Source organism: Cryptomeria japonica, chromosome 4, assembly GCF_030272615.1.
Source record: "Cryptomeria japonica chromosome 4, Sugi_1.0, whole genome shotgun sequence".
Classification (NCBI taxonomy): Eukaryota; Viridiplantae; Streptophyta; class Pinopsida; order Cupressales; family Cupressaceae; genus Cryptomeria; species Cryptomeria japonica.
This window is the reverse complement of record NC_081408.1, coordinates 165,337,229-165,359,688: the sequence shown is the minus strand read 5'-3', so window position 1 is coordinate 165,359,688 and position 22,460 is coordinate 165,337,229. Positions and strand designations below refer to the sequence as shown.

At 36.8% G+C, this 22,460-nt stretch overlaps 1 protein-coding gene across 3 annotated transcripts in view; it reads right to left on the bottom strand.

Annotated features, from left to right (window-relative positions):
- The window catches only part of LOC131875427 (putative UPF0481 protein At3g02645), a 126,412-nt gene extending 107,853 nt beyond the window's left edge, over positions 1–18,559 (bottom strand). For 2 of the 3 annotated variants that reach the window (XM_059219672.1, XM_059219671.1), the window contains exons 1-2: positions 18,296–18,548; positions 17,814–17,868 (exon numbers count right to left, since the gene is read on the bottom strand). The gene's annotated coding sequence lies outside the window, so the exon portion shown is untranslated. Of the gene's footprint in view, positions 1–17,813; positions 17,869–18,295 lie in introns of all 3 variants that reach the window. The other variant, XM_059219670.1, reaches the window with a different exon arrangement.
- Between the last annotated feature and the right edge of the window lie 3,901 nt (positions 18,560–22,460).

The following is a 22,460-nucleotide window of genomic DNA, read 5'->3' as shown; positions in this document are numbered from 1 at the left end:
TGTAGTCAGCAATATAAACACCAAAATGGTCCTTTAGGATGTTCATTAATTGGTAGAAGCGGGTTTCAGCTAGAAATTTATCTTCCAGCCACGTATCCTCCCAAAATCTAATATTTCTTCCATTTCCAATCTGCCACTTCAGTCCCTCTCTGATAATAGATCTAAGCTTGAGAATGTTGTTCCATAATTTAGATCCAAGAGGCAGGCCAACGGAATTCAAGCTGAAGAAAAATTGTTCCCTTTCCAGGTACTTAGCCCTAATAATGTTACACCAATTTGATTCCCCTTTAGCAAGGTTCCAACCCACTTTGGCAATTAAGGCCTTGTTCAAGGCGTTTGTCTTTCTAATACCTAGACCACCTACAGTTTTAGGCAAGCATATAGTATCCCAATTAACCAACGAGAGGCATTTCTTTTCTTCCATACCCGTCCAAAGGAAAGATCTTTGAATCTTCTCAAGCTTCTCCCCCATAGCACCCAAAAATTTGAACAGGAAAAGGAAATAAACAGGGATAGCCTAGAGGAAAGCAACAAGGAGTTGGAGCTTCCCCGCACTACTAAGGAATTTACCCTTCCAACCCACAAGTTTCTTTTGTATTCTTTCAAGGATCATATTCTAGAATGTTGAAGTAACCTCTTTGATAGTGAGAGAGAGACCCAGGTAAGTCCCAGGTAAATTGGCAGAATGACACCCAAGAATATTAAGAATTTTAGCCTATAACTCAATAAGGGTGTTGAAAAAGAAAAGATTACTTTTATTATAGTTGATACATTGACCTGAAGCAGAGGCATAGTCAAAAAGCAGGTTCTTCCAATGTTTAACTTCTATCATAGAGGATTTACCAAATAGGAAGGTGTCATCCACAAATTGTTGGATCATAGAAAGGGGATTAATAAAAGCAACTTTGACACCCTGTAATCTCCCATTGACCATCATATCCAGGAAATTTCTGCCCAAAACCTCGACAGTCATAATAAAAAGATATGGGGACAAGGGTCCCCTTGTCTAATATCTTTTTCAGCGTAAAAGTAACCCCTAGGAACCCCATTGATCAAGATAGCAAACTGAACCATAGACACACACTCTCGTATCATATCAACAATTTTTGGATTAAAGCCCAATTTTGAGAGAGTTTTAAATAGGAAACACTAGTTTACTTTATCATAAGCTTTTGAGATGTCTAGTTTAAAATCCATACCTATGGATTTGCTCTTGTCCATGGAATGGTTAATTTCGTGAGTGGCAATGGCTGCATCCAAGATTTGATGACCTGGGACAAAGCCTTTTTGAGAGGGGTTGATAAACTTACAAAGCAGCAGTTCGATTCTATTCACTAAGACCTTGAAGATGATCTTATAAATAGTATTGCAGAGTCTTATAGGCCAAAAATGCATCATGCATTTAGGGTCTTGAGACTTGGGAATGAGAAAAATGTAGCTGCTATTCAACTTAATGAACAATTTACCAGCCCTAAAGAAATCTTTCACAACTCTGGTTACATCAAAGTTGACAATGTCCCAGAATTCCTAGAAAAAGGCGGGGGGAAGACATCCAGACCCGAGCTCTTGTAAGCACCCATCACAAAGACTTCCAAATAGACCATTGGTGAAAGAAGCTAGTAGTTATCCTCCTCACCAATGGTAGTAGGTAATTTACTCAGAACCCTGTCATGAAGAGCCTCACTTCCTCCTCTAAACTCAGTGTACATACAAATGAATAAGTCAGTAGCAGTTTGACCAATTTGGACTTCATCCGTGATCTCCTATGCATTATCATCCTTTATACATTTGATCATTTTTCTCTATTTGTGAATACTAGCTGAGTGGTGGAAGAAGGCAGATTTCCTATCTCCCCCCTTGAGCCATTGGATTATGGATCTTTGCTTCCAATAAATTTCCTCCTTAGATAGAATTTCCTTCTAACTCTTTCTGCAGTCTTATTCTTCATTAAGGAGGGAGTGAGGAGGATCACCAAAGGCCATAATGCTTTGAATCTTCTCCACCTTGGAGAACAAATCCTCCTTCTTCTTCTTGAATGTCACCAAAAGTTTCTCTATTCCATCCTTTCACTTCCCGTCAGATGAGGTTCAGTTTCTCAGCTATCCTGAACATAGTTGTCCCTTGAATAGAGGAGGCCCACCACCTCCTCACCAGATCTCTAGAATTTGGGTGAGAGGCCCACATAATCTCATTTCAAAAAGGAGGTGGGTCCAAGGGGGGTCTATTAGCCTAGTGGACGAGGAGAGGGCTATGACTAGAAGAAGTCCTTAGGTAGGAGTTGTGACCATTATCCCATTTAGTAAAGACTAAGAATTTGTCCAATTTGACTTGGATTAGGTGGTTCCCTTTCCTATTATTAGACCACATGGAGGGGACACCTTGAAGATCTAAATCAAAAAGATTAGTACCATTTATAAGGTTGGCCATATCCCCCATACTATCATAATGGTCCATAAGACCACCACATTTCTCAAAAGGGTAGAGAGGGGTGTTGAAGTGACCATCCAACATGTAGTGAGAATTATGATCCTCAAGGATGCAATCAACAATTTCCTCCTAACCCAAGCGCCTTCACATCTTAGATTTGGGGGCATATATATTGAACAGATGCCAGTAGAGATCACCAAATTGAAAAGTCACCACCAAATAGTGTTAGGATAAGCGATGGACAACTGGGAGGGGGGGTGAATCAGTTTTCAATAGATTATGAAACTTTAAGCACACAAAACCTTTTACCAAAATACATAAACTAAATACTAAAATAACAGATATAACAATTAAGCACAAACATAAATCAAAAACCAAATACCATGCATCCACAACACATAACACCAAGATTTGTACGTGGAAAACCCGATAAAGGAAAAAACCACGGTGGGAAGCCTACCCACAGTTAGATGATACTTCTGCAGTATGTGATTACAAAAAAGGGCCTGCACATGCAAGAAGGCACACTACTCATCACAAAGGAGCCTCACTAACTACAAAAGAAATCTAGACTACATTTCATAAAGAAGAATGGACTACAAGAATAACTAACATCTCCTATGCTTGAGTACAGTTCTAGTTAAGCTCAATATCAGAGGTATTAAACCTCTTATACAACCCCAATATGATCACCTATGATCGACCAAAACCTCTACATAAGATTACAACTCTATTCGCACACAGATAATCTCATAACCATCCATAACCCATGACCGTGATCTACAAAGAGATCTTACATCATATATAAACCAACCCGAGACCTAAATAATTAGGTTAGCCACCTAAAAGATAATATGATAAATCCATAACATAAGCCCGCAAACTAATGATAACCCAACTCGGCCTGAGGCCGAAACAACATAAACCAATCAATAAATCCAACCGATAACGCATCAGGAGCATCCAACAAAATCAGTCCATAACCTAGCAGAATAACATTAGGTCTGGTGCTAAATGCAACACCATCAATCAATAGGAACACGCACATGATAACCATCAGCTTTCTGATAACCTTCTACAAGCCGCACCAACACCACTTATCAAATCCATCAAAAGATCTTTCAATAAAGCTCTACCAATAAAACCCTTACTGGTAACCAAAAGGCTTACTAGAACATAAGATAGCTTCCAGATCATCAAATCCTAAACCAACTAAATGAGATACACATCTAAACCACATGAATAACCAAACCAAACTAATTTCAACAACTAAAATGTATCGGAGGTAAATCTCCTGATCAATATCACAATCCAACCACTCTACCAGAACTCGATAGACAACCAAAACAGCTAGTGTTGACATCAATGATAAACATCAATGCAACATATAATCAATTCCTCCAAATTTCCAACAATCTCTCCCTTTGGCATTAACGACAACACTAGATGTGAAAAACATCCAAGTGCCAAGAAATGCCAAACAAGTCTCCTCTAATGGAAGACATCCAACAAATGATATAACAATGAAGCTCTGAACCAATTAACCAAACCATAGACTTGAACCAAACTCCCCCTATGACTGATATGTCTATTAAGCTCTATTTTTCACATGTATATCTCTCCCCCTTTGACATCAATGCTAGAAATCTGACATAAACATAAAAAAAAAATGTTAAAATCCTCTAAAACACACAACTAACTACTCCCCTTGAGTAGTAGCACCAACACATCAATCCAGAATGAAGAATAATTCTAATAAATGCATACTGGACTGATGCCAATAAGCATCACTCAAGTTTCTACTGCAAGGGCAGAACCCCCCAATCTGTCTCTAAAGTACTCAAATGATTCCTTGGAGAAATGTTTAGTATCTGCAATCTACTCTGTAGTGTTCACATAAACCAATATGACTTCATTTGCTTCCACCTTTTTCTTTAAAAAGTTATACTTGATTGAAATGTGCTTTGTCTTGGAATTAAATACCGGATTCTTTAATATGGCAATAGTAGCAGAGTTATCATAGTGAATAACTACCAGTTCATCATAGTCTACCCTTATGTCCTTCAACATTTGCTTCATACATGTAACTTGTGTATGGTTAGTAGCAAGAGCAACATACTCAACTTCAATAGTAGATAAAGAAGTACATGACTATTTCTTGCTAATCCATGAAACAAATTTCTTTCCAAGAAAGAAAGCTCCACCGGATGTGCTTTTTCGGTCACCTATATCTCCAGCCCAATCTACATTTGTATATGCACATAGTGTAAAGTCATCATCTTTAGGATACCATAAACCATATTCAGTTGTTCCTTGTAAATATCTGAAAATCCTTTTCACCACACTCTCATGATTCACTCTAGGATTGCTCTAATATCTTGATATAATACAAACTGCATTCATTATATCCAATCTAGTTTGAGTCAAATATAACAAACCTCCAATCATATATTTGTACCTTATAGGATTTACCGAAATTGATACATCTTTCTTTGTCAATTTCTCACTTGCAACCATAGGAGTACCAACTGGTTTAGAATTTTCCATACCAAACTTTCTCAACAACTTTCTAGTGTACTTAGTTTGATAGATGAAAATGTCTTTATCAATCTGAGTAATCTGCAAACCTAAGAAAAATCTCATTTCCCCAATCATAGACATCTCAAATTCATTCTTCATATTATCAGAGAATTTCATGCATAACTTATCCTCACCTCCTAAAATGATATCATCAACAAAGAGCTCAACAATCAATATGTCATCATCAGTGATTTTATAATATAAGTTACTGTCAGCATTACCTTTAGTGAAACCAAACTTCAAAAAATATTTGCCCAATCTAGCATATCAAGCTCTAGGGGCTTGCTTCAATCCATATAAAGCTTTCCTCAATCTGCAAATCATGTTTTTGTCATTTGAAATTGAAAATCCATTAGGCTTCTCAATGTAGACTTCCTTTTCAAGATCTCCATTTAGAAATGTACACTTAACATCCATCTAATAAACATTGTATTTCTTATGGGCAACAAAAGCAAGAAATAGTCTCATAGATTCAATCCTCCTAGCTACCAGAGCAAAAGTTTCATCATAATCAATTCCTTCCTTCTAAGAATATCCTCTACAAACCATTCTAGCCTTGTTCCTTACAACTTATCCATCGTCATTCAATTTATTCCTAAAAACCCATTTAGTTCCAATAACATTCTGTAGCGTCCTAAAATTGTGACACTTGCAATTTCGACTGCATTTTGGTCTTCACGATGGCGACACAACACGCAACCTGAATGGAGACCCCAAAACTTGCTCACGACACCAAAAACTGCATTTTTCATGCACCCTGGCCTGAACCTCCTTTGCACCCCGCTGTCCCGGAGGTGGGACCAGAGCGCCCAGCGCCCTGGTCCCTCAGGACTAGGGCGCCCAGTGCCCTGGTCCCTCAGGACCAAGGTGCCCAACGCCCTGGTCCTCCAGGACCATGGCGCCCAGCGCCCTGGTCCCTGGGTCCTATTTTGGGCCCGGTTTCCTAAGTGATATCGGGTCTTTTTTATTGCAATTTGGAAATATACTTCCCTGGTTGGCCTAAGGTCGGGAAAATCAGTCTATCAGCCCTAAATGACAAGTATATAAACTACATTTTCCTCTCTCATTCGATATGATGGAAAAGGCGTGGAAACTATACTCAAGCATTCAAGCATTCAAGCAATTGATCATTTCAAGTCTCCATTCAAGGCTAAGTGTTGCATTCAAGTCAAGGATTCAACCATTGAAGAGGAGATCACTTATTACATGCTACATACTACAACATACAACATCTAAACCTTCGCACATAAGGATACCAACATCCTTAGAACAAGGTATTAGTACTTGTTTTACATTACAGTCATTTACATTTACAGCTCTTGCTCATTTCTTGGTTAATTCCAAAACCGGGGTTTGACCTAAAGGCAAACCCCTAATCCCTAACCCCCCATCGTCTTCGCTTTTCTGTGTGTAGGTTGCAGGTACGTGGCTGAGATTGAAGATCTGGAATCCTTGTGCAGAGACGAACCGATCCCCCTTCGTTTCGCGGATTTTTCGGAGGACCGTGGCGCCGGGCGCCATCGTCCCGACAGCTTTTTCTCAAATTTGCAGGACAGCGCCGTATCGACATTTTACTGCTAATTCCAGGTCCGCAGCTTCATCCTATAACCTAAACTCAGTTTATAAGCGAATCTTTATGACTTTCTATGCATCCTTAGCTTAATTTCCTTAATCAACATTCTTTACAAAAGAGGGTAGCTTTGCTTTCCAAACCCTTGAAATTCATCTAGCATCCAATCTTACCTTGTGTGGGATTGGATCTTATGAGTTTCAACCCCTCTTTTGAATGTAAAGTCTTCCCCCTAAGTGAAAACCCATCGAATCCTAGCGAACCTCCCTTCTCTCTCCTCGGAGTTAGAAGAGGGGAGACCAACTAGGGTTCGACAGCGATTTTCTGCTTTACATTTTGGTGAACCCGACGTGAACATCATTTCTGATTTTTCATGCTTAGATCTGAAAATTGATTCCTTGATTACATTTCCATGTTTGATCTTTTGCAAAATTTTAGAGGTGATTGCATAAAAACCCTAAAATTTCTTTTTGAAAATTAAGCTTGTGAAATGTTTAATTATTAATGCTTGCTTCAGATCTGCTTTTCTATTATAAATTATCAATTCATATCTATACTTTAATTTTGAAAATTAAGTGGTTAAATGTCAAAACCCTAATTTTTGTAACCCTCTTAATTCAACCTTTGTCCGACAATTTGACTGATCAAAACATCTCCAAATCAGCTGTAACTTTGGATTCTGCAATAAAATCACAATATCTTTCATCCCTGAAAATTTGGAAAAAAGTTGCGAGGACCGTGTTGCACTCTGAGTGCCATCGTCCCCGACATTTTTTCCAAAATTTCGGGAGCGAGATCTTGCTGTATTTTCCTGCTAAAATCCAGAATTTTGGCTGATTTTGTCAATTATAACACTTTCAAAATTACAGTCGAAGTTGGTCTTGTGATTGCTTGGTTTAAGGCTTCTAATCATTCAAAAATCATTGAAATTGAAATTTTGTGTCAAAATTGTGTTCTTACTGTCCTAAATCTGAAAAGTGTGTTTGCATTCATTCGAAATTTCAGTGCTTTATTCAAATTCTTGCAATTTGTGACTTTTGAAATTAAGTGCTTAATTACAACAACTTTGATTTCCGCTTTCAAAATTGAATTTTGTGTGAAATTGAGTCAATTTTTAAAATTCAAAACTTGCACTGCTTTCGACATTCCCTCTAAAATCATAAAATTCAAAATTTCAGTTTCCCTCTCTTTTTCAAAATTCAAATTTTGCATTTTTCGACAATCTTGATGGGGTTCAATTTTGAGATTGCAACTTTAATTTGGTCTATCTACAGATCGTAAAATCCGTCAATTTTTTCAGATTAGCTCTAAAATCATCATACCTTTCATCCCTGCAAATTTCGAAAAAAGTTGCAAGGACCGTGTTGCACTCCGAGCGCCACGGTCCCGAACATTTTTTCCGAAATTTCGGGAGACTGTTGTGATTGCATTTAACAGCTTAAATCTGGAAGATTGGCTCTTTTTACTGAAACTTGCTACCTCTAAATTCAAAATCTTTTCTCTCTCTCTAGTGCATGAGTTTTACAACAACAAGTCCTACTTACACTATTCCCATTAGACGAAGCCGTAGAATTAAGTCTTTCCAAGGTTTAACTACTGAGGAGATGGAACCTAATTTGAGTAGCCTTTTTAACGAGGACATGGGTAATTCCTCTAATCCTCTAAATGATGAAGAAGCTCTCCATGAAGTTTCCGTTGAACAACTTTCGAAATTGGATAACCAATTTCACGATTTTCACCAATGGATGTCTCATGAGTATCCCAATAGTCAAGCTCTTCCTTTAATTGAGGGTCTAAAACGCATGCTTCAAAGTGATAAGAATGGAATTGATGTTTTACGTGGTATCGCACATATTGTGGATTCGAATATGATGCCTATGAAGAGTTGTGCTGAATCTTTAGGTTATACACAGCCTCCTACACAAGTCAATCATTCTATTCCTTTGACCACTCCTATTGCTAGTATACCTACCTTTACATCAAACATCATGGCTACCACTATACAAGACATTCCTCCTGTGATCACTAGTCATGAGGGCAATCCTCCCTCTTCTTCAATTAACCCTATTCCTTCATTCAATCCGACTTCTTCATACATTCCTCCAATGAATGTTCCTATTACATCTTCACAAATGAACATGACGCAAGGGGGCAATTCATTTAACCATTCCATTCCTCCCTGTAGTGTTCCTCCTATCCAATCATCCCCTATGGTTGACTATCATAGGGTCCCACCACCTTACTCTTTACCTTCTTTCAATAACATCACACCTCCATCTCAATCTAACACACCTAATATGAACTCTTCGACTGAAGCAACCATTAACAATCTTGCACAGACTGTCTCTTCTTTATAGCAACAAATTGCCTCTATGAATCAATCTAAGTTTAGTGTGCCCACATTTGATGTTGCGAGCCCACTTTCTCTTGACATTGTTCGAGCTATCCCTCCTAAACATGTTGAAATCCCGCATCTGGAGCTTTATAATGGTAAAGGAGATCCTCTAACACATGTTAAGACTTTTCAAACAATTTGTACTGATTTTGCTTACGACCCAAGGTTGCTTGCGAAACTATTCACTAGAACATTAAGAGACAAAGCCCTACAATGGTATTGCTCGCTGCCTTCTTATTCTATTACTTCTTTCGAACAACTTGCAAATGCTTTCATTCAACAATTTCAAAACAATATAAGTCCTAAAGTTACTTTGATTGATTTAATGCATTGTAAACAAGGTGTTAAAAAAAAAGTGACTGATTTCATTGGTAGATATAAGCATTTGTGTGCTCAAATTTCTTTTCCAGTGCCTGATAATGATATTCAAAGAATCTTTATTTCTAATTTGCAAAAAGATATTCGAGACAAACTTCTGTTTTCTGAGTTTACTTCTTTCCAACAGTTGTGTGCCACTCTTCACAATTATCAACTGACTGTGAGTCAAATGGAACAATCACATCCTATGGCTTCGAGTGATAAGGGTGATAGCAGTCAACAACCATTTGGGAAGTTTAAACCGAACAGAGATTCCATCAAATTCAATGAAAACATCATCAACAACAATGTGAATGCAACATCAGGTGTGCCTCCTATTTCTAAATTTTTCAGGAAAGAAAGAAAGTATACTCCTTTGAATGAATCATTGCATGATATTATGAATAAGTTATTGGGACAAAATGTGCTTACTCTTCCTCCTATAAGACAAATTGATCCTGCAAAAATTACTTCCCCTTATTTTGATCACAAAGCTTTTTGTCATTTTCATCGTCAGCCTGGTCATGATACTGAAAAATGTTTTTCTTTAAAGGGTAAAATTCAGGATTTTATTGATAATAATACTATCTCTGTTTCTGGAGTGAATGATAAAGGCAACACATCTGTAGCTCCTCCTAACCAAAATCTTCAGATTTTTACTGATCCATTGCCTTCTCATACCTCTAATGCAATTGAGGCTAATGATTCCTCTCTTTCATCTGATGGTCTTGTGTCTATGACTCCGAATGTGATTAACTTTGTAGAGCAGCAAGAAATCCCTAAAGAACCTTCCATCACATTTGATTCTAGTGAAACCATTAGAGCACCTGATGGTCCTTTATACATAGTTGCAAAAATCAAAAATACACCTTGCCGTGGAGTGCTTATTGATCCTTCATGCATGGTTAATGTTATTACTGAAGAATTTCTTTTTACTTTGCAATTGAATCAAGTGATATATGACAAAACAGATGTGATTGTGAAACTATTTGATGCATTTTCTTCTCCTGCAATTGGTTCTATTACATTGCCTATTGAGGTCCATAATAAATCCCTTGATGTGAACTTTGCTATTATTCCTTCTTCCGAACAATTTCGTGTGAAGATTGGCTATCCTTGGCTATCTTCCATGAAGGCTATTGCTTCTCCTATACATAAGTGTTTGAAATTTCCCCATAATGGTGAAGTTGTTACTGTCAATCATAGTCTCTTCAAACCAGCTGAAAGAACCTCTAGTGTTCCTATTGATTACTTTTGGCCTAAACAATTCCAATCTCTTCCCCCGCGAAGTGATCATCTTTTCAAATCTTATCAAAAGTGGAAAACAGATATGATCCTATCTTTAAGTGAACCTAGAACACCTAAACTTGACATTCCTATCATTCTTGAGAAGGAAATTCTTCCTTTGAAAGACAAAACTAATGTCTTTCCTCAAGAAGATTCCCAACCCGTCCCCATGGATGTGACTATGTCTATGCCTAATAAATCTTCTAAGAGTAGATCTATACCTCCTCGTCATGATGGACTTGGTCTTCTCCCTAAACCAAAAATTCCTCCTTTATATGGAGCAATTCCTCCTCCTGCCTTTTATAGAGAGAAGAGACCTTCTTCTTCTCCTATTATTCAACTGAAGAGACCACAACCTAAACACCCAAGTGCTAAGGATGAGAACATTCCTCCTCCTCAATCTTCTCCACCTCCTACTAAGACTAGACAAAATCGTTCTGCACGTGAACACCGGCGAAAGCGTCGCCTTAGAGCTCAAACTTTACAATCTCCAAAAACACCTTCAACAAGCATTATTCCATTTTCTCCTCAGCCGGATATTGAGCCTAAATCTCCTAAACATAAGATGCATGATGGTCTTGATCCTGTGCGAGTTAAAGATCCTATTTTTATAAATCTTGATGATGATATAGATGAAAATGTTATTCATGATGATAATGTTACTCCTCTTGCTTCTGATAGTGAATATGAACTTGTTGATATTGACAACCATTTATCTAATGAATTTTCTAAAGCACTTATCCTAGCTCCTAGACAAGAACAATGTGGCTCGGAACATGAACATAGCCCTTGTTTGGATCTTGTGATAGCTCCATCTGCTGTGTTGGATGTTCCTCCTCTAGCGTGTTCCCTGCCTTCCCGAAACATTGATCAGCAAGATCGGGGGGTAGATGACGTGCTAGACTAGTTACATTAGCATGGCAGATTCTCTCCCCCTCTCTTTTGTTACTTCTTCTATATGTTATTCTCATTCTTCTATTTGTTGTCCTTAGTGTTGTCTACTTGAGGACGATGCAAAGCATTGAGATCTCTTTGGTCTCTCTCATGTTGACTCAAAAGACACATGTGTTCCCTTCTTCTAGGTGACCTTCCTTGATTGGGGAATGAAGAACAATTATGCATACATACATATGATATATACATGACTTATCATACAGCATACTAACCTCGAGGAAAGCAAAGTCGCCTCGTGCTTTGTGTTTGTGTTCATTATCCTTAGGTTTATCTCATACTTGGGGGCTAAATCTTTGCGATAACGTGCTCCTTTCCTTTCTCATTTTCTATGTGTATCACTACGTTAAAACAATCACCCCCGTTGAGGCGTGTGCGATCGCTTTAACGTAGGGGGGCATACACCCTGTCTATCCCTTCACGATACTTGAAAATTTCTTGGAGAACTTAGCTTTGCCTTGAAAATTTTCGGTATTTCTCTTACATGACTCATAGTGAGGGAACCTTACTACTGACAGTCATGGTTCTCCCTCGTGATCTTCCCTTTTACTTTGTCAATCGAAGTCGTAAGATCCTTAGTCCACTGGGGGCTTGGTGTATCTTGCCTCCTTGACGTGGTGAAAGTCTTTCAATGTTGTTTCCTTGTACTTTACCGGAAGTATGAGCATACATACTCCCGCTAAAGTGGGGGCTAAATGTAGCGTCCTAAAATTGTGACACTTGCAATTTCGACTGTATTTTGGTCTTCACGATGGCGACGCAACACGCAACCTGAATGGAGACCCCAAAACTTGCTCACGACACCAAAAACTACATTTTTCATGCACCCTGGCCTGAACCTCCTTTGCACCCCATTGTCCCGGAGGTGGGACCAGAGCGCCCAGCGCCCTGGTCCCTCAGGACCAAGGCGCCCAGCGCCCTGGTCCTCCAGGACCATGGCGCCCAGCGCCCTGGTCCCTGGGTCCTATTTTGGGCCCGGTTTCCTAAGTGATATCGGGTCTTTTTTATTGCAATTTGGAAATATACTTCCCTGGTCGGCCTAAGGTCGGGAAAATCAGTCTATCAGCCCTAAATGACAAGTATATAAACTACATTTTCCTCTCTCATTCGATATGATGGAAAAGGCGTGGAAACTATACTCAAGCATTCAAGCATTCAAGCAATTGATCATTTCAAGTCTCCATTCAAGGCTAAGTGTTGCATTCAAGTCAAGGATTCAACCATTGAAGAGGAGATCACTTATTACATGCTACATACTACAACATACAACATCTAAACCTTCGCATATAAGGATACCAACATCCTTAGAACAAGGTATTAGTACTTGTTTTACATTACAGTCATTTACATTTACAGCTCTTGCTCATTTCTTGGTTAATTCCAAAACCGGGGTTTGACCTAAAGGCAAACCCCTAATCCCTAACCCCCCATCGTCTTCGCTTTTCTGTGTGTGGGTTGTAGGTACGCGGCTGAGATTGAAGATCTGGAATCCTTGTGCAGAGACGAACCGATCCCCCTTCGTTTCGCGGATTTTTCAGAGGACCGTGGCGCCGGGCACCATCGTCCCGACAGCTTTTTCTCAAATTTGCAGGACAGCGCCGTATCGACATTTTACTGCTAATTCCAGGTCCGCAGCTTCATCCTATAACCTAAACTCAGTTTATAAGCGAATCTTTATGACTTTCTATGCATCCTTAGCTTAATTTCCTTAATCAACATTCTTTACAAAAGAGGGTAGCTTTGCTTTCCAAACCCTTGAAATTCATCTAGCATCCAATCTTACCTTGTGTGGGATTGGATCTTATGAGTTTCAACCCCTCTTTTGAATGTAAAGTCTTCCCCCTAAGTGAAAACCCATCGAATCCTAGCGAACCTCCCTTCTCTCTCCTCGGAGTTAGAAGAGGGGAGACCAACTAGGGTTCGACAGCGATTTTCCGCTTTACACATTATTATTTTTAGGTCGGGGAACTAAAGTCCATGTATTGTTCTTTTCTATCTGATCCAATTCCTCTTCCATAACTTTCATCCAACATTCATCTTACATGCTTCAACTACAAATGCCAATTCAATTTGAGAAATTAAACATACCTCTTCAATTGCCAACCTTCTTATTGTCATCGCTCCTTTGCTCGTCTCCAATGATATGATCTTCTGAATGATTCAACCTTACATACCTAGGAGTCTTGTGACTTTATATTTCTCTACTCCGATCTTCAGTTACTGTTGAAGTTTTTGATACTATTGTGGTAATCGGTTCAACATTATGTTTTGATATAGGTGCTACCAATTCAATTATGATAATTTCCACTTCTGGTTCCCTCTCATAAGTTCTGATTTGACCTATGTACTACTCATCTACCTTGACATTAGCGCTCTCTACAATTCTCTGCAATCTTTTGTTATAACATCTATATGCTTTTCTTTCATTATAATAACCAATAAATATCCCTTCATCACATCTAGCATCAAACTTTCCAATGGATCCATCTCTTTGATATAGCATTTACTACCAAAGATTTTGAAATACTTAACTGTAAGTGTATGACCAAACCATAACTCATAAGGTGTCTTACCGATGTCTCCTTTGATATGAAATCTATTGAATGTGTATATCGTCATGCTCACAACTTCTCTCCAATAGATATGAGGCAAATTAGCTTCCATCATCATAGTTCTAGCCACATCCAAGATAGTTATGTTCTTTCTTTCCACAATACCATTCTACTGAGGTGTCTGGGGTGCAGAAAACTGTCTCCTTATCCCATGTTTCTCACAAAAACTATTAAATTCACCGGATGTGAATTCACCACCCTAATCAATCATTTGTTTGTCTCAACAATAGCTTTAAAGATTTTGAACTTTTCAAAGGCTTTATATTTCTCCCTTGGAAAAGTAACCCACATCATTCTAGAATAATCATCAATGATTAGCATGAAATATCTATTACCCTGAAAACTTCCTACTCTAGCAGAACCACACAAATCAATATGATTAAGATCAAGAACATCATTAGATTTGTCTTGTATACTCTTAAAAGTAGTTTTGACTTGTTTACCAATTTGACATTCCTTACATACTGAATCATAGGGCTTCACAATCTTAGGTATATCTCTAACTACCTTAGTTGAACTGATCTTTACAATGCAATCAAAATTCACATGATACAACCTTTTATGCCATACCCAACTCTCATCAATATGTGCAATCAAACATGTCTTTTCACTAGAGTTCAAATGAAAAATGTTACCTTTAGTTTGAGTACCGATTGCAATCTCCAATCCAGATTCGTTGATGATTTAGCATTTTCCATCCTTGAACTGTAATTGAAATCCCTTATCCACCAATTGTCCTACACTCAAAAGATTATGCCTTAAACCTTCAACATAATAAACATTATCAGTGATATATTTCATCTTCAAATCTAGCTAGACCACCATCAAATTCTTGCAAAGATAGAAACTTCCTTTTATCTTCAGTCATATGATGTGAAAATCCACTGTCTATCACCCATTCATCTTTGTCTTCAACTTTAGCACCAAAGGCCATCTCCTCATTTATAGGTTCAAGAGTATCTTCCTTAATAGCTAAGAATATACAACCCTAATTCGATCACCTATGATACTGCCCTAATTCGATCACTTACCCCTTTATAAGATTTATAGGTTCCAGGGTTGTAATCTTATGTAGAGGTTAACCTCAATACCAGAGGTCTTAAACCTCTTATACAATCCTAACTCGACCACCTATGACCAACCAAAACCTCTACATAAGATTATAACTTTATTCACACAGATAATCTCATCACCATCCATAACCCATGACCATGATCTACAAAGAGATCTTACCTCATATTCAAACCAACCCGAGACCTAAACAATTAGGTCGGCCACCTAAAAGATAATACAATCAATCCATAACATAAGCTCGCAAACCAATGATAACCCAAGTCAGTTTGAGGCCAAAACAAAATAAACCAATCAATAAATCCACCTAGTAATGTATCGAGAGCATCCACCAAAACCGGTCCATAACCTAGCAGAATAACATTAGGTCTAGTGCTAAATGCAACACCATCAATCAACAGGAACACACACATGATAACCATCAACATCCTGATAACCTTCTAGAAGCCGCACCAACACCACTTATCAAATCCATCAAAAGATCTTCAATAAAGCTCTGTCGATAAAACCCTTACCGGTAACCAAAAGGCTTACTAGAACATAAGATAGCTTCTGGATCATCAAATCCTGAACCAATTGAATGAGATACACATCTAAACCACATGAATAACCAAACCAAACTAATTCCAACAACTGAAATGTATTGGAGATAAATCTCCTGATCAATATCACAATCCAATCACTCTACTAGAACCTAGTAGACAACCAAAATAGCTAGTGTTGACATCAATGACAAACATCAATGCAACACATAATCAATTCCTCCAAATTACCAACAAATAGTTCTGTGAGCTTAAATGTACATTACCTTGGAGCTTGCAGGGGTTCCAAAGGGTAGAAATTTCACCAGAGGCCCCCGAGGCCTCCACATATAGAAATGCAGCACCCAACCAGAGTTTGCCAATAGTCATTGAAAAGGTTTGGTAGGACATTTTGACTTCTTGTAGTAAAAAAATATCAATCTTCATCTCTAAGATATATTGTTTAATAGAAAATTTCTTTTGGGGGTTGTTGAGTCCCCTTATGTTCTAGGATAGGAACTTCATTTCCTAGTTTTGTTATTTCCATCAAGGGTCAACTGTCGCCCCCTTGCAATATCCCTCACCATAGCTTTCTACCTCAGCACTCTCTCAGTTGGTCTTCCAACTTTGCTGTCAGTGCCCACATCTACCTTCTTAGTCCTGGTTTTTTTCTTCTGTTTAAGCCATTCCTCATTATCCACAGAAGGAATACATGGTGGGGAGGTCTTCACATTAGATGTCAACAAGAATAACTTGGACAAGTCCTCCAATATCACCGAACTGCTAGTGGACTGGGTGGAGATGTAAAGCTTGGCTGATTTGGTCTCCCCGGAGAAGCTTTCTCATCACGCGCTTTTTGGGGGGGTTGGGGAAGTGAGGGGTTGGCTTCACCAATGGGGTGAGGGGAGTGGTGAGCATCATCCTTATCTATTGAGAGGGAGGAAGAAGGATTAGGGGATAAATGTAGGCTAATCACTGGGAGAATTTCCCCATCTTCAAGAGTCTCCACTGGTCTCATTTTCTTCACCGGATCAACAGGAGTTTTGATTATATCAAGGATCTTGTTTGTGTGGGGGTAGTCATCAGACATCGCATAGGGGTTAGTCAATCCCATAGGGGCTGAAGATGAGGGTGTGCTTGGGCTAATAAAATCATCGTTAATAGTAATCTTCTCTTTAAGATTGGGTTTAAACGTAGTCGGGGCTTTACAGTCAACAATAGTATGCCCCTACTTAGCACATTTCTGACAAAAAAGAGTAGCATTTTTATAGATAATGGGCTGAGACCATTTTTCCCATTTTGATTTGAGGGACACAAAGTTGGGTAATGCTTTGTTAATAGCAACATTAACACAGAAACAAGCGTAAACTAACCTGGATTTAGCAAGGGTGACCAAATCAACGATGACATAGCTGCCAAAGAAATTCCAAATCCAGTGAAAGATCTATTCATCCCAAAATTCCAGCAAGAGGTCAGGAACCCTGACCCAAACTGAGGCCATAAGGTTGAGTCTAGTAGAGGGGTCGAATCTAGGCTTCCATTTGGATAGTGTTAAAATATGTTTTCCATAGGCCCAAGAGCCTAAAAGGACAAAGATCGAGTCATCCTCGGCAGTAAACTTGAAAATTCAACTATACTCAAACAATTTTGACTAATAGATACTCTTAATCTTTATTCTTTTGATAAAAAAATTCATAAAAATAACTAGATAATTTTCAATGAGATTACATTTCCACAGTCCATTAAGATTGTTATCTTTACTTCTAGAGTCAACTACCTAAATTTTTTTGCATCAACGTTTCCAATCATATTCAATGATCCATCATCATCAAGATTAGATAATTCTCGTTTTAATATAAAACCCTTAAAATAATACTTAGTGATAAAACTACACATTTACTATTTATAAAAATTATGGAAACTAAGAACTAAGTAATCATGGCCGGTGTAGAGTGACAAATTAATGACAGCTCTGATAGGCTGTTTTGAAAAAGCAATTGAAGTTGCATATTTTTCATAATTTAGTTGGAAGGAAAACTTACCAGAAAACATTACAAATTGAAGCTCTTATGGTTCAGAGGCCCTCATGCGCATAAGCTGCAGCAATCAAAGATGACAATACCAATCAACAAATAAAGTAAATGGCTAAAGCAAAAACCGAAGGGAAATTAGTCTGGAATTCGTGTGTGCTTCTAGTAGCTAAATATTTCAGGATTTGATATAGCTTCTTTAGTAAAATAAGTCTGGAATTCCTGTGTGTTTCTATAAGCTAAATAATTCTGGATTTGACATATAACTTTTTAAAAAAAATTAAAATTCTAAAAGTTAAAACTTTAAAGATAGGTTAACTGCGAATAAATTGTTCTAAAATCATACGTTCTCTATGTATAAAAATTCTGAAAACTAAGAAATAAACAATTATGGCCGGTATAGACTAACTAATCAAGGACAGCACTGAGAGGCCATTATGAAAAAGCAATCAAAGTTGCATATATTTCATGATTTAGTTTGAAGGAAAACTTACCAGAAAAAAATTACAAATCGAAGCTCTTATGATTCAGAGGCCTTGTTGCGCATAAGCTGCAGCAATTGCAGATGACAACACTAATGAATAAATAGAATATATGGTTAAAGCAAAAACTGAAGGGAAGTTAGTCCGGGAATCGTGTCCCCTTTAGTGTACCCGGCGTTTATCGACAGTCTCTGGGGTAAACTTTCTTCTCACCTAAACTCGGAGTTTGTACAGGGAATGTGTCATTTACTTATAAGGCTTAATTAAAAACTATTTGATCTGTTTACTAAATAATACGATTAAAACAAAGCAGAAGCGTCCTCTTTTTATTTTGGAAAATGCATATATTAATGAAAAATAAATAATATAATAGAACATTCTTTTGAGATAATTTTTTTAATTAAATATAATCATCATAAAAACTATACAATGAACAAACCAAATTATGAAAATTTAGTATGCAACATTCCAAAACTTTAGTAACTTATCAGTCAAATAAATTATTACATTTGTTTAATATAAATTATTTTTAATAATTCTTAAATATCATTAAATTTAATAAAAAATTTAAATCATGAAAACAACACTAATAATTATTTTTATTAAAAATTATTAACTGTTCAACTAAAAAGTCGCTGAAAATAATTGAATATCTAGCAGCCGCCCGTCCAAAAGACCCCAGCATTATTTCCTGGGAGACGGCTATTTAATGCGGGTCATCCTTGCTGATGTAAATAAGTGTCCTGCCACGAAATAAAGTTTTATTAATTTACTGATGATATTTATGACATGAAGTGAATATATCGCCATCACACTGAAAAAAGATTCTATTAGTTTAATTAACAGGATTTGACAAGAAATGAATATATTGCTATCACACTGCAAAGAGACATCCGCATTCTTCGCATTGGATTCCAGCAATTGATGTGAATTGTCGGTTTTTAAGTTCTATTTTTCTTATTTGTCAATTGGTGATTTTTTTTTATATTAAATAAAGTGGAATACAAGACATGAAGAATAACGCCCTCCTCTCCAAGCTTTTCAAACATTAAAGCACAATAAAAAAAGACCCGCATTCTGATGTCTACAAGTGCTTGTACATTACACACTTCTGTATTCCACATGCTATCTGTAAGAAATGGGTGCAACTTTCCAGATACAATTTTCACCCACCCACTGACACAGTTTGCCTTTTCTTACACGCGGGTTTGTACGCAAATGACGCCTTGTCACTTCATTTCGAAATGTAGTAAAAATTTGGGGACTCCATTATTATGATGGTCCTACTCTCAAGTCCTTTCTTTACACTGCTTTCTTAATGGTGCTGGTCCCAGCGCCTGCATTATTTATATCCTTTTCTTTATTGATATGAAGTTATGCACGTTTTGTACAGAAAGCATGTGGATGACATAAATAATGCAGCAGACTGAAGAAGGCGCTGGGACCAGCACCATTAAGAAAGTAGTGTAAAGAAAGGACCAGCACCATTAAAAAAGCATAATAATGGTCTCTCCAAATTTTTACTACTCATTCATTTCGAAATGAAGTGACAAGGCGTCATTTGCGTACAAACCCGCGTGTAAGAAAAGGCAAACCGTGTCAGTGGGTGGGTGAAAATTGTATCTGGAAAGTTGCACCCATTTCTTACAGATAGCATGTGGAATACAGAAGTGTGTAATGTACATGCACTTGTAGACATCGGAATGCGGGTCTTTTTTTTATTGTGCTTTAATGTTTGAAAAGCTTGGAGAGGAGCAACACGATATTACAGGGAGGTCTATAGACTTTGAGATGTCATTTTCAGAGTCTATGTTTGGTCCAGAGAGTAGGCAACATTTATGATGAGAAATAAAAATGGTTTAAATTGCATATCTGTTGTTGGATTTGGTCCCCCTATCCAACTATCATTATGTGCTATAAGCATTAATGGTTCATACATATGGCTTGGAACCCCAAACTAGTCAAATATGTCTGTAGCAGCATTCACCGTTTCACATTTAAAAAAGCATGTGGATGAACATAAATAATGCAGCAGACTGAAGAGGACGCTGGGACCAGCACCATTAAGAAAGCAGTGTAAAGGAGGACTTGGGAGTAGGACCATCATAATAATGGTGTCTCCAAATATTTACTACTCATTCATTTTCGTACAAACCTGTGTGTGAGTGACAAGGCATCATTTGCGTACAAACCCGCGTGTAAGTAACCCGAACGACACTGTCTATGGGGCCCTTTTAACCGCACCCCATAGCCCCCTTCATCATTAATTAATCTCTTCTTTAATAATTCCAGTTTCATCATTTGGACTTTGAATTATTCCCACTGCTTTAACTTTAGCTTAGAGAGAAGATGGTAGGGCCATCACATTCGATTTGTGTGGGCGCCTTTTTCTTTTATCAACTTAGTGGAAGGTGGGGCAATGTGACTAGACTATTTTAATTCTTCTTTAATACTTTTCTTATTCATACAGACTTAATTATATGAAATGAAATTCAAAGTTATTCTCATTCTTTCACTTCTCCGTCAACATCACTAATTGATGTATTTTTTTGAATATAAAAAGATACATTAATTTGGGCTATTCGTATTTTGTCACCGTGTATCTTACAATTCACATTAAATTATTATATTGCTTTTAAACAACCATTTTCCTCTTAGCAGGGTTAATCATATTATTATGCATTTTTTATTAATTTATATTTCTTTTAATTTTTTAATTTGTTCATCTTTTTTAGATAAAAGATAAAATTTGTAATAAAAATAATGCGTTCACTTTTTTTCTTTTTATTTTAAATTCATTTTCATAAAGATTATCTATAAAATGCAATGATTAATATGATGCTAAGTTCCTTTTAACATATTTCTGTACCGTTTACGGATTTAGACCGTTCAAAGATCAGTGTTTTTGAAAAAAAAAATCAGATTAAGCAAAAGGGCAAAAATTACAATGGACTACAGCCAGAATTTAGGACAACTCATAGGTGATGGAGAGTGGTACGTAAGAAGAGTAATTATTAAGCGATAAGAAGAGTAATTATTAAGCCACTCATACAGGTGTAAACAAGAGGTAAGGGAGAGTTGGGGACAACTCATATTCAATTTTTTGTGGAACAGGTGTAACAACAGGGGACAGCTCATATGCGATAATTGAGTTATTGTTCTTTCTTGGTTGATAAAGATTGTTTCACCGCCCCATGTGACCATCGCTTTCTGGAAAGTGATTGTTTTCTTTATGTGAGGTCATCATCGTGGCATACGTTTTGTCCTGTTATGGCGCGGGCGTCTCGTTTTGACTGTTTTCACTTGCTATTTTTACAAAGAATGTTTGAATGGTGAAAACTGCATTATCATGTCACCTCCTCTATAGGCTTCCTTTATTCAAGCATTTTTATATAATATTGTTGTGACAATATAATTTTTTTGAAATTATAAATAATAATAATGAATTAACAAAAATAATAAATAATTTTATTATTTATTTATTTTAATAAAAAAAATAATAATTCGAATTAATAAAAATTCATATAAATTATTCTATAATCAAAATTTATTCAATCAATATAATATCTTTAATTTATATTATAAAATGTGGTATTTAAAATTTATAAATATTAATTAATAGCATCCAGATTTGTACACTTTCATTTCTAATATAATGATTTTTTTTTAAATAATAAAAATATTATGCTACATATTATGAGGATGGGAGATAGTTTAATAACATGTTTGTAAAAAAAAAGTTATTTAAAATTCTAAATACATAGTTAAAAAAAAAAGATTATAATTTATAGATTTTTTTTACAATGATTCAATTTTTTTTTCAAATACATTATAAGAGAAGATCCATCTTTACTTATTGCATATAAATATTAAAAAAATACATTTATCTCATGTGATAACCACTTTCTTGAAAGTGACTTGTATACTTTATATCACAATGGCCTTTAATTAATTTTGGACCACTCTATTAGTCTAATATTTATGTGAAATCATTTTAGTACATTTATCACATTTGATAACCACTTTCTTAAAAGTGACTTGTATGCTTTATATCACTATTACCTTTCATTAATTTGGGCTACTCTACTTTAGTCTAAAGTTTATGTTAAATCATTTTAGTACATTTTTCCCATGTAACCACTTTCTTGAAGTGACTTGTATGCTTTATATCACTATC